This window comes from Sphaerodactylus townsendi, linkage group LG04 (genome assembly GCF_021028975.2).
Source record: "Sphaerodactylus townsendi isolate TG3544 linkage group LG04, MPM_Stown_v2.3, whole genome shotgun sequence".
Lineage (NCBI taxonomy): Eukaryota > Metazoa > Chordata > Lepidosauria > Squamata > Sphaerodactylidae > Sphaerodactylus > Sphaerodactylus townsendi.
Genome location: NC_059428.1, coordinates 44,426,608 through 44,444,414, shown reverse-complemented (window position 1 = coordinate 44,444,414; position 17,807 = coordinate 44,426,608). Strand labels below are relative to the sequence as shown.

General features: G+C 38.2%; 1 long non-coding RNA gene across 1 annotated transcript in view; it reads left to right on the top strand.

The window, feature by feature from the left end:
• Positions 1-17,807, top strand: part of LOC125432138 — a 59,165-nt gene that overhangs the window by 34,403 nt on the left and 6,955 nt on the right. The window contains exon 2 of the long non-coding RNA XR_007244407.1: positions 16,020-16,137. This is a non-coding gene — a long non-coding RNA (uncharacterized LOC125432138). The remainder of the gene's footprint in view (positions 1-16,019; positions 16,138-17,807) is intronic.

Genomic DNA, 17,807 nt, shown 5'->3' with positions numbered 1-17,807 from the left:
GACTGGTTTTTTATCTTATTCATTTCATTTCATTGCCTTTATTAGGAATAGATAAAACAACAATGAGACTGACAATAGCAACAAATTGAAAAGGTAAATAGGTGATCAACAGGAGTGTGCAGTTGTCAATAAAGCTGTCGCCAAAAACTTTGCTACGTCCGCAGTTCTTTTAGTACAGCGATCATTCAAAAGCAGAAGTATCTTGTCTTGGTCAGAAGGCAAGACATGAATTACTATGAGGTTCAATGTAAAGACTCCTGAGTTCTGAATGGGAAGAACAGTACAAGAGTATATAAGCAGTTGTTTCCACTTGGTTGGGCGAACATTGACAAATTTTTGCTTGTAACGGGAGCTGATGATATTCATGTTGCTGTGCTATTCCCTTACGGTGTTAATAGAAAACATAATTTTTATCTGTACCTACCCCCATACTGGAATAAAGTTCTCAAGTATTGCACCTTTTGCCCAAGGAATCTGTCCTGCCAAATTTCATATGAACAGCAGAAAGAATCATAATCTTATCTGCAATTAAAATTCTTATTCACGAAGTAGCACAGGGAGAGGTTTGGCAACTCAAGAAAGCAGAACTCACAGAACTCCTGTATCATGTATCATCCACTCCTTATTTGAACAGTATGATAGAAATAATAAATTCACATACTGTTGCAGCAGCACTTTCTATAAGCAAGAAGAACTCTGCTGCACTCTACCTCTTTTAACTTTTTTTGTGGCAGTAATACTTGATAAATGCGTGTGTCTGGAGCATCTGGAGGAAACGGAGAAATCCTCTTCATAAATGAGGCAATACCTGTTCAGTGAAGCCAAAACTACATGTGAAGCTGGAGTTTTATGACTGGAATTCCAATTTATTTTTGTCCTAAAAAGCAGTCAAGTAGTTGTGAGTCCATAGCACTGGGAAATAAGAATTTCCCAGGGAAATAAGAATTTCCCAGGCTGTTTATGTTTAACTCTCTGAAGGGAAAAGGGCAGGTGTTTGCTCATGTTAAGATAATTAGACTGACTCAGAAGATAATTCCCAGTAAATCTAATGTTTGGTTTTGATTTAAATGTACTTCATTTTAATCATTGGCTAATAGCAGGTTAAGCAGGGAAAATTCAAACAGCACACTTCTACTTGCTTGCAATCATTAAAGCAGCATTTTGGTAAATTGCTAAGTACAAGGCAACTTGTATGCATATGTGTTCAGGCCACTATCAACTGATTGATGATACTATTTTGAGATGTTATAAACATTCGTGTAACATATGGCCCTTGCTCTTCAGATGATGAAGTGCACTATGTGAATGACTGACCATAGCAATACTAGCATCATCAACAAAGCTATTAAATATCCATGTACTTAGCAATCATCACTCTAATGCAGAGTTGATTCATCAGTCTTGAGTCTGAAATGATGTGCAAACCTACCTGACCAACAAACAAATTTAATTTATGAGGACAATTTTTATGAGTGATTTGTAACTTCTGCAGAAGTAGACTTTGTTAGACACAGAATGCAAGATTGCCTTAATTTCAGAAGGGAATACATTTTTCTGTCATATTCAGTGTGGTTTTGTCTTTAACTATTTAGGAGCAGCAGTGGTGTAGTAGTTAAGATCAGGTGCATTCTAGTCTGGAGGAACCGGGTTTGATTCCCCACTCTGCCACTTGAGCTGTGGAGGCTTATCTGGGGAATTCAGATTAGCCTCTGCACTCCCACACACAGCAGCTGGGTGACCTTAGGCTAGTTACAGCATTTTGGAGCTCTCTCAGCCCCACACACCTCTCCGGGTGTCTGTTGTGAGGGGGGAAGGGAAGGAGATTTTAAGCCCCTTTGAGTCTGCTATAGGAGAGAAGGGGGGAATATAAATCCAAACTCTTCTTATTCTTCTATCTTTGGGAACTCTTGGAGTTTTGGTGCCATTTGTGTACTGTATAGTAAGGCAGGCATCACAGTGACACCTGTCTTTGTATCTTTTTTACATTCAACTTGGACATTATTTATTTACATTATTCATAGTCCACCTTTCTCACTGAAGCTCAAGTTGGATTAAATAATGTTAGTCAAATACAGTCAACAGGATAGTGAAGACCCTGGTTTTTTCTGTCTCCATTGTGAATTAGACTTATTACATAGTGTGACAGAGAGATGAGTGGTTCTATGTCAAACAAAGAGGCTGCCTCTAATGAAATCCATGTTCATCGCCTTATATCTACAAAGTTGGATTGTGCATGGAGAGAGATATACTATGTCTCCTAGTTCATGCTTGAAAGCAGAATTTCCAACAATTTAGAGAACAAATATACTGTCCCTTTAATAAATTAAATTGATCTGCCACTTTAATAGTGTATGGAAATGATCACTCACTTTTCCTTTGTAACTTTTAACTGTGGACACAGTGTATCTTCACCTTAATATTACATCACTAATTTAAGATGAAGTTGACAAGCTGATACCATCAGTTGTGGTGGTTTTCCAGGCTGTGTGGCGGTGGTCTGGTGGATCTTGTTCCTAACGTTTCGCCTGGATCTGTGGCTGGCATCTTCAAAGGTGTATCACAGAGGGAAGCTGTTACACACTGTGTCCAGTGAGAAGGACAAAGCCCCTTCTCACTGGACACAGTGTGTAACAGACTTCCCTCTGTGATTCAGAAGAGATACAGTGAGAAGGACACAGTCCCTTCTCACTGGATACAATGTGTAACAGACTTCCCTCTGTGATACTCGTCTGAAGATGCCAGCCACAGATGCAGGTGAAATGTTAGGAACAAGATCTACCAGACCACTGCCACACAGCCTGGAAAACCCACCACAACCAGTTTAACCCGGCCGTGAAAGCCTTCGACAATACACTGATACAGTCAAATTGGCTTGTATGTGCCCAAATGTTATATCACTAATGCAAGAGAGAGGTGTTTTTTTTTTAAAAAAAAATCTGTTAGAAAATGGAAGATGAGGTGAAGGAGAAAATGGCTGTAGGAGATGTTGAGCGACTCACAGCGGCATGAATAAGGTTCAGTGGTTTGATGAGAAAAAATACTGTTACATGATCCCATGCTCAGGAGAATCTGGCCTGGAATAGATCAAAAGCACATTGTGGTAAAAATGCTTGGGAAAACAACAGAGGAAAAAATGACGGGAAAACATTTCTGGAACAAAAAAAGAGGAAAAAGTTTGAAAAGTAGCATTTGACAGCAAGATATACTGTAAACAACTTGTGCAGAAAAGGCCTAGAAGATATTTCAAAAATTATGTTGTGGAAGGATATGTAGCTCCTCTTTGACTATTCGCATTGTTATATCTAGGCTTCTTTGAACCCTCTACAGAGAATGACATTTTGTGCTTCAGGGCAGCTCACATACAAGAGGCATTTTCCTGTTTTGCCTCAGGCTGTGGATCCAAGCCATAAGAACAAGAAATTCTTCAGGATGTAATTATTCAGACAGGCCTGCTGGAAATCAAATTCTGCTGGTGTTGCTTCTTCAAAATAATACCCGCAGTAGGATGTCTAAGACTACCTTTCAAAGCATTTGTAGCTGAATTTAGTCCTAACAGACATGGCTATCACAGTTTCTGGTCCTCTGTGAAACTGTAGCAGTGACGAGCAGACTGTGGTTACAGTCGTTAGTTGAGTTGAGAGGCCAGCCAAGCTTCTAAGAGTTTACTTTATTTCTTTCACTTTTCTTGTGCATTCTCTTTTCTTTCCCTGTCTTCACTGACACTATGTGGATTAACTTGGACACTATGTTTAGAGAAACTAATATTTATTTTCTTTCCAGTTCTCCAAGTCTAGGATCGATCAATTCATGTTTGGAGTGTTGTGGGGTTTCCTGGCTGTTTGGCCGAGTTCCAGTAGCATTTTCTCCTGACATTTTGCCTACATCTGTGGCTGGCATCTTCAGAAGATCCTCTGCTAGCCACAGATGCAGGCAAAACATCAAGAGAAAATGCTACTGGAACTCGGCCAAACAGCCAGGAAACCCCACAATGCCCCAGTGATTCTGGCTCTGTGAAAGTCTTTGACAATACAATACATTTTTTTCACATAGAGAAGCTCCTAGGTGAGGTGAGCTCATTACAAAAACTGGTATTCTATGGTTTTACCATAGAGTTTCTGCTGATTTCTGGAGTTATCATAGAGCTTCCATGTTTTTACTGGAAATTATGTAACACTACAGCTAGTATTGCAATCCCTGATTTCCTTTCTACAACTATTTGGTTGCCTGTCAACCCTAATCGCAATATATTGCAGTTTAGAGTGATGTCTGAATGAAGCCATCGTCTCTTTGCACAGTATCCCTTAGAGTAACTAGAAACTATCTAGCTAATCCCACAGATGCAATCTCAGAGTCATCCTGTATCTTGGGTAGCTATGACTTCTGTGTATACTTATCTTTAACTATGCACTGTTTGCAACCTAGTTTGAGTTGAGAGGCCAGCCAAGTGTCAAGTAAAGGGCTGTCTCCAGGGCTTGTGACAAATGCAGACACAATAGTTCTATTGTGTGCCCTGGAGTCCAAGGTTATTGTGCCACGGTCAGCAGGGAATAGCATTATAGCAACACAATTCTTGTCAGGCTGATCAAAAGATGCATGGAAGAAGGTACTGAGAAGAATTTTAAAAACTTTTAAATTAATCTAAAACACAACAGAGACTCCTGCAGGAAATCTTTTTTGTCTCTTTTATGTACGTTGAATTCAACTTCTTTTGCAAAAGTAGCCTTTTCTCAAGTGAGCTGTTTTCATTCTCTACCTTCTCTTGCCTACTAGAAGATGCTTGTTAGAATTCCATCGATTCTCTCACATTTAGACATTTCAGCATAACAATATACATTTCCTTTTTTATTTCTATAGTTCCAAAATTGGACAAGCTGTTTGATATTAAATTTCATTATCTCCTGCACAGCTAATAATGACATGTTCTTATGAGACTATCATCAGGATTCAGCAAAATGCTCTCAAAGTTAGTGGAGCATAATAATATGGACTGAGTCAGTTGTCAAGCAGTTGGTTTTTCACCCCACTGACATAGATAATTAAGTGATTCTTATAGGTTCTGGATTTTGTCCAATACCCTTACTACTTTAACATGAAAACAAACTTACCCCTACATGGAAAGTCAAAGAACAAACTTCTGGATGACAGAATATAAATTTCTATACCTGAAAGACAGATTCATTGCATTAATACAAAATCAAGAAATGTGGTATGCAAGAGAATATAAAAAGAGCTCTGCTGAATAGACCAATGACCCATTTAGTCTGGCATTGTTGTATAACTGTCAGTCATGTGTAAGAGCCAGAACAGAGGCCTTCCAGGAAATCCATTTGACTGTACATTGCATCCAAACTTAAAGTTCCTGTTTTCTAGAGTGCAAGAATTGATAATTATTAACATTGTTAATGATCTGTTTTAACAGGTAGACATTTTTAGTAAAGTTTTACAAAGTTGGTAAAAAGACAATCTTTCCATCATGAACCTTTGAACATTACTTTTTCTTTTTTAGGATTAAACTCATATAATGATTCTATTGAAATTGTGTTAATTGTTAGAACAAATCTTGCCTGCTGTTATATAACCAAGCCCAATTGATGCTATGATCCAAAATGCCTGGAATAACAAGATGATGGGGGAGTCTATAGGCATTCAGGGCCAGTTTTGTGGCTTCATTGCAAAAATTGCAAATTCTGCCAGGACTGCCAGTAACCATTATGGACCCTCAGACCAAACCTCTCTCTAGAGTTGTCAGTAATCACATTAAAAGCAAAATCACCTATTTTTTCTTCAACTCATATAACAGCATTAAAGGGAAATGGCAAGTTTGTGGGTAAACACTATGCAAGACATTAACTCCTATTGAAGGTTTCAGAACATGAGTGGAATTGAATACTCACCAGACAGAAGCTACTGATGACCTTCTGCATCAGCAGTTCATTAAGAAACTGGTCTCTCTATATTAATATGTATTTATTTATACTTTGTATTTATATCTCGCCAATCTCCAGAAGGACTCGAGGTGGCTTTACAATTAATATATGGTAAAAACATATAAAAATAGTACAAAATTACAAACAGCAAGATATAAATGCTAAAACCAGTTTAAAACCAGTTAATTTCTAGATGACATCACAAAAACCTTAAACAATATAAGGGAACAGGTGTTTGAGTCATATCCCAGGCAAGGAGCAAATACAATATCAAAAAGGGTGGCCAGCTGGCCCAAGAGGGAAGGCCTGGTGGAATAACTCTGTTTTACAGGCCCTGTGGAACAGAAACAGATTCTGCAAGGCCTGGATGTTCTTGGGGAGAGCATTCCATCAGGTCAGAGCCAGGGCTGTAAATGCCCTGGCCCATGTTGATGCCAGCATTTGGCTTCTTTGTATCTTGATTGGACAGAGTATGGAAATAAAAACATGTAAAAACTACGGAGTATAGAAGAGAAAGCCTAAAGTAGCTCAGAGATCTGCCTTAGCTCCCTTAATGGCAGCATTGCTGCATTTGGTGGTTGGTATAGGATAGGGAAATGGTAAGAAGTTAAACCCCTGAATCTAAAAAGTTGTCCTAACTTCTGCATAGGGAAATAGTATTTATATTTTTTTATGTTCTTGGCCTGTTGGCCAAAAGTCAATTCTTGCTTCCACTTTTACATAGAAAACTAGTTTCGATATCTCATTATTGTGGAGATAAATCTTCAGAAGCAATGTCTCTGAGATTAGAAGAGAGTCCCAATGACCGGGGAAAGAGACTTGAATTCTGTCTCACCCTTTATGTCCCTCCCTGTGGTTGCTTCTGTGGCTTGTGGACACTCCCATCATTCTCTAATAGCCATTGATTCCGGCAGTTCTCTAACCTGTGCTGTACTACTTAAGCTTATTTTGCACTTAGCTTATCTTGAGCGGGCATTCTTTCAAACAATCAGTGCTTTCTGCTGAATGCTGCCATGTTATTTACATAATTTGTGCAATTTATTCTACCTGTGCTAAACTGTTTAGATAGCAGAATGTTAGTCTCCAACACTAATTGAAGTAAGGCACTTCAATGGTATAACTGATGTACCAAACTGAAAAGGTTTTGTATTCTAAAAAAAGTCATTAAGTAAAAATAATCAAACAGAAACTCTTAATTAGAATGTACATAGCTAGTGATGATTCACTTTGAGACCATTTGCAAAGAGAGGCACTATTTAAATGTAAATTCATTTTTTATATTGCATTTTTCATGTATCCATCCAATTGAATTTGCAGTGTATTTGGATTATTATCAAACTAAATACTAAAAGCTACCTTCTGTGCTTGTGGTAATCTATTGAAACTAATGGCATTACACCAGGGAGCAACTGGGTGCGATATATCTTTTAACACACTGTTAAAAATAAAGTATCTCTTATATTAACTAAGAGAAAAGCAATTAACCTTTCTTAGATACTGCATGCATGCTATTTTATAAAAGAGAATCATAATTCTCTTTAACCCCAGCACTGAGCCTTTATCATTCAGCTGGAACCTGCGTCACTTGATATTACTACAGTCGCAAGTGTAAATTTGGCATTTTACATGCAAATGAAGCTTAAGAAAATAGTACCCTTCCTAGTCACATTAATTGAGTCAATTTCTAGGAGCTGTTGAATGCAATTTTCAGCAAGACAAAGATCTGGGTTGTTAGAATATACAAAGGTTTTTATTATCAGGCATTTCAAGTTTGGAACTCCATTTGTGTTCATCTTTATAAAAAAAATGGGCAGAAAATTGAAATAGAGATGTTATTATCGCCTGAGTGATAATTGAAAGAAAAACAGCTATTATAGCTAATGAAACAAAAAGGACACTTTACATATTCAAACCAACAGTTCTCTGAATATTATAGGTATTTTAAGAAATGCATCTACTTCATAATTATTACATATATATATACATATACATATATATACATATATATGTATATATATCTCACAGGTGTCAGTTTATCTCTTTAGTCAAAAAATGGATGGAATAACGAACGTTTTCCAAAGCATTGTAAAAACTATTTTGGCTATTTTTTGAGCAACCAGCAGAAAGCAGTCCAAACCAAGAAGGTTTCAGCAATTCCAGTCTGCCCTAGCTTTTTAACCCAATATTTTTAGTTAAAAGTGATAATTGACTTTTAAGAACATAAGAAGAACATAAGAACATAAGAACAAGCCAGCTGGATCAGACCAAAGTCCATCTAGTCCAGCTCTCTGCTACTGGCAGTGGCCCACCAGGTGCCTTTGGGAGCTCACATGTAGGATGTGAACGCAATGGCCTTCTGCGGCTGTTGCTCCCGATCACCTGGTCTGTTAAGGCATTTGCAATCTCAGATCAAAGAGGATCAAGATTGGTAGCCATAAATCGACTTCTCCTCCATAAATCTGTCCAAGCCCCTTTTAAAGCTATCCAGGTTAGTGGCCATCACTCACCTCCTGTGGCAGCATATTCCAAACACCAATCACACGTTAGCGTGAAGAAGTGTTTCCTTTTATTAGTCCTAATTCTTCCCCCCAGCATTTTCAATGAATGCCCCCCTGGTTCTAGTATATTGTGAGAAAGAGAGAAAAATTTCTCTCTGTCAACATTTTCTACCCCATGCATAATTTTGTAGAGCTTCCCAATCATGGCATCCCCACTCAGCAGCCTCCTCTCCAAAGCTAAAGAAGTCCCAAATGCATGCAGCCTCTCCTCATTAGGGAAGGTGCTCCAGTCCCTCAATCATCCTTTTTGTTGCTCCTTCTCTGCACTTTTTTTCTACCTCCTCCCTCAATATCCTTTTTTGAGATCGCGGCGACCAGGGAACTGGTTACACAGTTACTCAAGTCGCGCGTCCGCACCTACTGCTGCTTTATATATAAGGGCATGACAATCTTTGCAGTTTTATTATCAATTCCTTTCCTAATGATCCCCAGCATAGAGTTTGCCTTTTTCACAGCTGCCATGCATTGAGTTGACATTCCCATGGAACTATCAACTAAGATGCCCAAATCCCTTTCCTGGTCTGTGACTGTTAGCACTGACCCCTGTAGCGTGTATGTGAAGTTTGGATTGTTTGCCCCTATGTGCATCACTTTACATTTTGCTACATTGAACTGCATTTGCCATTTCTGAGCCCACTCACCTAATTTATCAAGGTCCGCTTGGAGCTCTACTGCAGTTTTTGTACCTGGGTATTACTCACCCCAAACCCTAAGGCAAGAAATGAGCAGAGGCAGCTTCCCATTGTCTTCTATGGAACTTGCCACTCACTGTTTAGCTACCCTGTACTCTGAAGGTGAGTGAAGTGAACACATGCTTATGCCTGCATCTTGAATCACTCTATGTTGAGGTGAAATGTTCTTGAATCTAGCTGCACTGAAATACCTCAACTGAACTACAGTAACTGTGCAGCACAGGGGAATGTTGGGGGTGGCCCTCAATCACACATCAGCATCCCAAACCAAAATGTCATGCTGAACATAATACAGGTGTACCGAAGCTGTTCTTTATCTAATTGGCGATAAAAAGGATTTAAAGGAAAGAATACAGACCTGTGTGTATAACAGAAACCAACAGAATGCATAGGAGCACCATAAAGAATGAAGCAAATCTGGATGTGTGCAACATTCTTCTTTGCAGGGGTGGGAGGTGGGAAAAAGAGAGCTAGTCATACTCTTCATCAGTGATGAAGGGTGGGGGAACTGCGCCTGGGGTATGAACTGCCCATGTGTCCCCTTCTGCCCGCTCCCCTCCCCGCCCCCTGAAATGTCCTAAAACACCCCAACATGCCCCACCCCACCCCACTCCCAACACATGGGTGAGCCGCCCCAGATGTTCCCATTGCAGCTACACCTCTGCTCTTCATCTATTCTGTATAGTCCTTCACCATATTGTTCTCCTCTTTTTCTTTTGTCATTTTCAGTTAATGTATTTCCATGATGATCTTTTAGCATTTCCATGTTGATCTTTTAGCATTTCCATGTTTTTTTATAGCAAGCCTTTATTGGCATAGACAACAGTACAACAATAATAAAAACGGATTAAAAAGCATATACAATACAGGAAATAAATGTTAAGTTGAAGGAAATCTACTGGCATTTAGTAATTTCCAGGAGAAAGTCTGCCACTATCATACGGAGAGAAGGATCAGGATTGTCCAACAAGTAGTATAATCTAATTAAATCGGGGAGATCAGGTAAATGTAAAGGAGTAAGATTCACATACTTTCCTTGAATCTGAGACAGTGTAGTAAATGGTGGGCCAGAGATTCAACTGAGCCATCATTACATGGGCACAATCTTTTAGCCTTTTCTTGCTTATTAAATCTGCCATGTAACAAGGCAGAAGGCATAACATTAAATTTGGCGAGCATTATGGCTCTCCTTTGAGCAGGGTTTATTAAGCAATACAGGTAGTGTGCCAAGTGGCCCCGTACAAATGGAAGAGAAAAATACAGGGGGGAGCACGTTTTCTTGGCTCCGGTGATTAGGATAGATAACTCTCTAATAGTTGACCTTTTAATTTTCTATAAGCTTCTGAATAGGACAAAGGGCAAAGTGAATCCACTGACAGTCCAATAGAGGCCATTTTTCTTCAATTATGGAAAACCAGGGGTTGGAATGGGTGTCAGAGAGCAGATGGTAAACCAGGGAATTACATTTCCATGTTGATCTTTCAGCATTGATCCATTGATTCTTGTGGATCAGATCTGTCCTTCCTTTTTTTGTTGTTCTTTCTTTACACTGATTATTATAATAGTTCTTTTGTCACTATGTGCCCGTCACTGATACACTGCATTTAGACATCATTTAGATATTAATCACCTTTTATTTTTTTTCTTGTCTATCTTTAGCAATTTTAAGAATTTCATCAGTCATTCATCAAGGCTTTTAATTTCTTTTGGCAGCAGGAAAAGTCTTTTAGCTTTCTTCCTTGATTATATTTCAAACTATAGCTCTTTCAGTTTCCACTCATGTGGACTTAGTAATGCAAACCTGCTATTTAAATTGTCCTTCAAGAATGTTGCTTAGTTTGTATTTTGGTACAATGAATGTTTTGATGTGTTTCTTCTTTATTCTAATTTTGAATATTAACAATTCACAATCAACTCCTGGTCTTGTTTTAGCAGACTAAATAGAACCACACCATGTTTGTCAGGATGCCATTGTTGGGAGGGGGGAAGTACTAGGGGTTGCTTTCACTTTTTGCAGGTGCAGCTGTATCTACTTGTTCTGGCTTGAAGGTCTGCGGCTGGGATGGGTCTCCAGGCTGGACTCTTCTGACTGTCTTGTTTCACATGTGGGGGTGGGGATCTGCAACATCATATTATCAACTTCTTGGTGTCTTTTTTTGCCAGACCTATCTTCCTATGTTCCTTTCATGTATTCAATAAAATCCTTGAAACCAGCAAGTGATTTATTGCCTGACTGGGGGAACTGACAATGTTCTGATTTGTTTGATTTCTGTTTTGGCCATCTAGTGATGTCCTCATATGCAGTCATCTGTTTGGTCACCTGAAACATGTGTTTGCAATGAACAACTTCTTGCCTTCGCAGAATTCTATGAGTTATTGCCCTGCTTCATTTTGTGCTGTTAGTCCAAGATTTCTGACAATATTTGATACTATTTTGTTTCCCACTTTTCCATTCTGGTCACCTAAGATTATCAGCATGTCTTAATTAGGTGTGTGATCAATTTCTTTCAGGACACTTTGATAAAAAGCTTTCAATTTCTTCCTCTTCTGGCCATGAACCTAAAAATGACAATTATGTTGATAGGCTTTCCATCTTTTTGCATTTGTGTACATTTTTGTCAATGGTTTCAGTTCCCTGCTTTATAAATAAACACATTGTAGACTCATTTTATTGTGTATATATGTTGCATGATTTTTTACACACAGCCTATTAGGGATTTTTATATGCAATGTATATCATGTATACATATAAATATACCTGGAATATGTAATGAAGGTACTGATTCACATGTAAGGCTGGAAAATGCATTCATTTTAAGGGAACATTAGGTGTGAGAAACAAAAATGCTGTGAAAATAGTCACAGATTTGATTTGCGCAAGAGAGAAGAAAAACTACAACAGGTGTTGGGTGGAGAAAACAACTGTGATGAGGAAATTGAAACCTTCATCATCTTTCACTACAGCTACTATAACAACTTCAGTTCTATGCTGTGTGAATCTTATGCGAGTGGTTCTACTATTATTGAGTAGATATTTCCAATGTATTTCTCCTGGTTATGTAGCAGATATGCAGTAGCTTAAAGATGTGTTCTCCATAAAATCATCCACAACTGCCAAAACACCATTTGTGATAATCAGCATTTTCAGAGAAATCCTTCCTCAGTGGATTGCATGGCATTCTGTTCAAATACAGGGTTAAACAAGCAATCAAATGCATACATCCCCAATCTGGGTAAGAGACCATTATATCGAGCATGATTATCAGGAATTGCGTTTTGGCAATTATAGATGAATGTGGAAGAAAGCTATTGATTGTTCTCATGGAATCCATGGAAACGACTCTGGAGATCATTGGCTTAGGACCCCCTAATAAAGTTATTCAAGCCTTAGGTAAGTTTCTCATTAGCTCAGTATTTGTCTTCCTAACTCACATACTATCTTTTATTTTCTTCTGAAACATCCAATACTTTGTAACAAAGTTACTTTTGGTTATGTGTTTACCAAAGTATGTTTTGCAATGAAGTAAACTGAATTTAAGATGCATGACTGCAGTTCAAATTTTATCACAATATGCTAATTAGTGGTGGAATAATTTAATTTCTTTAGAGTTAATTGCAGATGTACTAAGTACTGAGGACGCAATGCTCCCAAATACATGTAGATGGCAGCAAACAATTAAAATTGTGGTCAGTAATTATAGATTAAAATGGAAAGCGAGTGGAACAAATTTTTCCTAAATCCCTTCTTTATTATTGTTTACATCAAAGCAGGACATCATTTAAATGCAAACTATTTCATTATTTGCAAGGAAGTATTTGTAAATGTGCAGAGATGCTCTGTGTATAGTAAAGTCAGGCTGAGAGCAAGCTACTGTTGCTATTTTTGAAATGAATGACCCAAGAGATTGAAGATGAATCTACTGAATTCGGCAAACAAGTTCCAAGTGATTTCATTTGATAATCAATCTCTCAAATACTGAATGTAGGAGAGAAGGAGAACCTCTGGGGAAAGCAAAAAAACCCCAGAATATTGTAACTTCATTCGATCTGAAACAAATTCTAGAATCAGTTAATAAATCTCTTTAGTTCAATGGCAAAGCTGAACCCCAATATGGGAATGATACTGACAAGTTAAAAAAAAAAGCTACTGAGAAATGGGTGGGGTTTTTTTTGGTAGATTGTTACACCTATGATCAGCGATGACCTACCACAGAAAAACAAGCAGTTACCTAGGAGTCTGTTTTTTAGATGTGAATTTCTGTTTTTATTTTTATGTTGTTCATTTTAAATTCCAAAAGGTAAAAGTTCAGTCTAGATTATTTTTCTATAATAAATGGAGTGGATCAGCCAGCACTCCTACCAAAACAACAGGTTTTAAAAGTGCCTCCTTTCTAAGCCAATTTGAAGAAATTTTGTGCCCTCCTAATTCCTGCTTGACCTCTGAACGCAATGTCAATCTCCCAGTATTCCTGCTTTCAAAATCTAAAAATCGCCAACAAGTGTTTGTCCAGCTGTTGTTTAAAGATTGCCATTGAAAGAGCTCAACCCTTCCCTAGGTAGCCAAGTCCACTGTTGAACAACTCTTACTGCAGGAATGTCAAACATGTGGCCTGAGGGCTGAATCCCTGGGAGGACTTATCAGACCTGTGAAAAACAAATTAATAAGCAAATACATATAATTATTACAGTAATTTGGGAGATCCTTAATAAATTTATTAAAATAGCATATAAACTTAATATTATCTATTAATATGTTTATATAAAAGAAAAGTATGCAAAAATTTTCAGTACATAAACTGTAATGTCATAAATGGCCATGTATATGCCTAAGTATAATACTTAAAGTATAACTCCCATTTCTCCCTGAACTTATTTTTTGGTCTTCTGTTTACAGAATTAGTCAATTTAGCCATGTTAAAATATTCTCTTATTTTGTCTTCCCATTTTTCTTGGTCAGGAATCTCTACATTTTCCAGCGGGATACAACTGTGACTCTTACTGTCGTTAATAAGTACAAAAATAGTTCTTGTTTTGTTGGTAGATTTTTTTGGAAGAACACTTAACATAATTTAGGTTTATTTGAATTTTAACCTTCAGTATTTTTTTGCATTTTTATATGAATTATTATCCAGATTTTTTTTCACCTAAGCATTCTGTTCCACTGACTTTAGGTAAGTCTTTCAAATATGCTATTTGAAATGACATTTCATGTAAGTCTGGTTGAACAAATGGTGCATTCGCTGTTTCCTGAGGGTGAATGTGTCCTTGTGATTGTGATCTGGATTTCCTTTGAATTAAATGCATTAAAATGTATAGAAAATCAGTTGCACATTGGTTTCTTCGTGGGAGTACATGTAAGCAATTTTAATGCATGTTTTCTTATAGCAAGACCATCTCTGAACTTCTGTCTAATGTCTGCTATTTACTAAAAGCCCCAGAATTTACTTTCTCATTCCCTAGATCTGGACTATCTATTTATCAACTTTCTTCAGTCCTCTGCCACTTCACTGCTAGGAAAATGTGGTGCTCTACACCACTGTTAGCAAAGTCTGGTATGAGAATTATGAGAATAGAAGTCATTCTTCTGAGCCTCTGAACATCACATTTCCAAATTTTTGAAAGCACCATTCATTATAACCTCAGTGTAACAGGTATATTACTGTAGACAAATGCATGATTTATTTTGTAATTCAATCCAGGGATTCTAGTCTTGAGGAACACTGACAACAAAAAGGGAGAGCTTATTTTATTACTTCACAACAGGAACACAAAACAACCTTGATTAGGAATGTATTGTAAATAGCCAATTATATTTTATTACCAGTTCACACAATAGGTATGCAAAGGCAATGTTTGGTGATAAGAATTGAGAAGTGATAAGCAGGGAGGGTCAAGGGATGTGAAGAAAGAGACTAGCAGTTTTGTCCTTGAGGAACAGAAAATTAGGAAACTGTACCATGAAAATGTGCAAGAAGATATTGAACTCATATTGACAATTGCAGTTCCATTGATTAGTAGTGTGTCAACAATTGAGTTTCTCTTATAAAAAGAAGGAACCTCTGCAAATGAGATGGAGAGGAAGCATGATAGATCTTCCCTGCTAGTCAGTTTTTTGTGATTGAACACAGACTTTAAAAGCTGTTTCTCCATCTCCAGAGATACACTGAGCCCACAGGAGGTGCCAAATGGATGGACAGTGCTGATCGGTTCCATGCTCAGTGGCATAGCACCAAGGGGGTGGGATGGGGGGGTTCTATGCACCAGGCATGCGCCGGTGCGGGGGTGTGGTGGGGGCATTCCAGGGTAGACGGGGGCATTCTGGCAGGGGCATTCCGGTGGCATGGCAGGGGCACAGGGCTCATGTGTGCCCTGGGCACAGTTCCCCCTTGCTCCGGCTCTGTCCATTCTAATTATGATTTATTCACTTTTAATCCAGGGATTTCGCACTAATGATATTCAGTGTGTTATGAAGGGGTTAAAATGTTTTTAACAGACTTAAAACACTTGCAAGGAGCAGGCATAAGAGTTTTGCTCGAAGTATGTAGAAAGGTTTGCTCAAGAATCTTTAGCAACTTCACAGAAGTACAGATGTGAGCAGATATTTGTTTATGTTTGATAATGTTTAATATGTAATAGGCATTCCAGAAAGTTGTACCTCCTGATTTCTTGGCAAATGGAAAGAGGGAGCAGGACCATTGCATCACGAGAGATAAGGGAATTATAAACTGCTGTAGTTTCTATGCTTCTTTGAGTAGAGCAGGGAACACTACCCAGCTCTTCTCCCTTTATTAATCAAGCTACTTTAAATTCTAACCACTGGGTTCAATTATTGGTTTCTCCAGACCCTGCTCTGATGGGTGACTATTCATAACAAGTGAAATTTCAAGAAACAGTACTCAAGGATTACAGAGGGAATTCTCCATCCTGTTTCCCTAGTGTCTGGGAAGACTACAGGTGAAGGTATGTATGTGCAGAATAATTTGAAGCTTCATGAGTGCACAGTTCCACAACTCCAAGTCTTTAGAGTCCTGGGAAAGTTTCTTATTTAAGCTGCAACATGAAAACAGCCTCATGAAAATGAAAGATGCCATGTGGTCTTTTCATCAGCTCTTCTATGGCAAAGTCTTATAGGAACCAAGATTTAGTAGCAAAATATGTCTTAAAAGGATGTCACAATCATCTTTAAATTGTGGAGGTCTGTTCTAATTCCCCATTTCCTCATAAAACAACAAAAATAATCCACAATTTTGCTTTAGCATTGAACACATCCAAGTCAGAATGTGCATTTATTTACAAAGGGATAATAAAAGTCTTATTTATTTCATTAGTTTTAATTATGACAACAAATGTGAAAGAAATAAAATGAATTAATGCAAATCAGGAAGGTCAGAAGGCAAAGGGAAACTCCGTTCTTCCCATGCCCTTATTTTGGTCTGCAGTGGCTAGTAAAACTGTACATCTTGTTGAGGCCAGCTAGCAGGGGGGCAGTGTGTCCTGGAAAATGTAATATCTGAGACGCTAATATCCCCTATTAAAAGTGACCCATGAATTGATACAGTGTGTAACAGACTTCCCTCTGTGATACACCTCTGAAGATGCCAGCCACAGATGCAGGCGAAATGTTAGGGACAAGATCCACCAGATTACGGCCACACAGCCTAGAAAACCCACCAGAACCAGTTGAATCTGGCTGTGAAAGCCTTTGACAATACATTGTCCCATGAATTGTTCCCATCATTCCTAGCTCTGTGAACTTTGAATATACTAATATCTATTTACTGACTGTTATGGTTCACTCAGAAGGAAGTTGTCTGGAAAGGTCCCTTCCTTATCTCTAGTTATCCTCCCTGTATTGGTCAAACAGCATGGATCTAAAAGAAAATACAAAAAATAATTCTTCTAGAATTGCCTCAGAAGACTGGCTTTGTGTGAAAAAGTCTTTTTAAACATGGAAGACAATCTGCTGCATCTGAGCATTTTATCTCAAATGAGTGTGTTAAGTTAGATAAACTGGAATAAATGCCTGATGCACTTCATTGATTGACTAGCTGCTTTATCTTCTGTTCTGCATATCTTTAAAAGACCACATTTCTTTAAATTCGATCTGGGCTCAGTTGGATGAAACTGAAGTATCCTAAAGCAGGATGAGAATTTTACATGTGAAACATTTCTTGATGTGCTTCATGAACTCTCACCAAATTGGCTGAGGCATTTTTCCTACTAACCTTTCATGCAATTGCCTCAGCTTCTTTGAAGCTCAGTTCAAAATAGTTCCAAATAGTCCCAAATTATTGCTGTAAAGGAAACACACAAAACTTTCCTCTAGTCAATGGGAATGTCTCTGTGAAAAATAAAACATGCAGAACGCAAACTGAAATTCCACCTGCAAAATGAATAATGCTTCCTGCAGATTGTGCTGGTGTCCCCATACAAGGAAATGTTTGGGGACACAAGGGAATGCTAATAAGCAGCCTACTGTGGCTACCAATGTTTTGAGCAAATCAGTGTGGGTCCAAACTTAGCCAGTGCTACTGCTGTCTTCATTTATCCTCACCTGCATCATGTCAAGAGATGTTAGCTTCATCTTCCTGCTCCCACATAGTGTTTGAGTAACTAATAACCCCTACTAG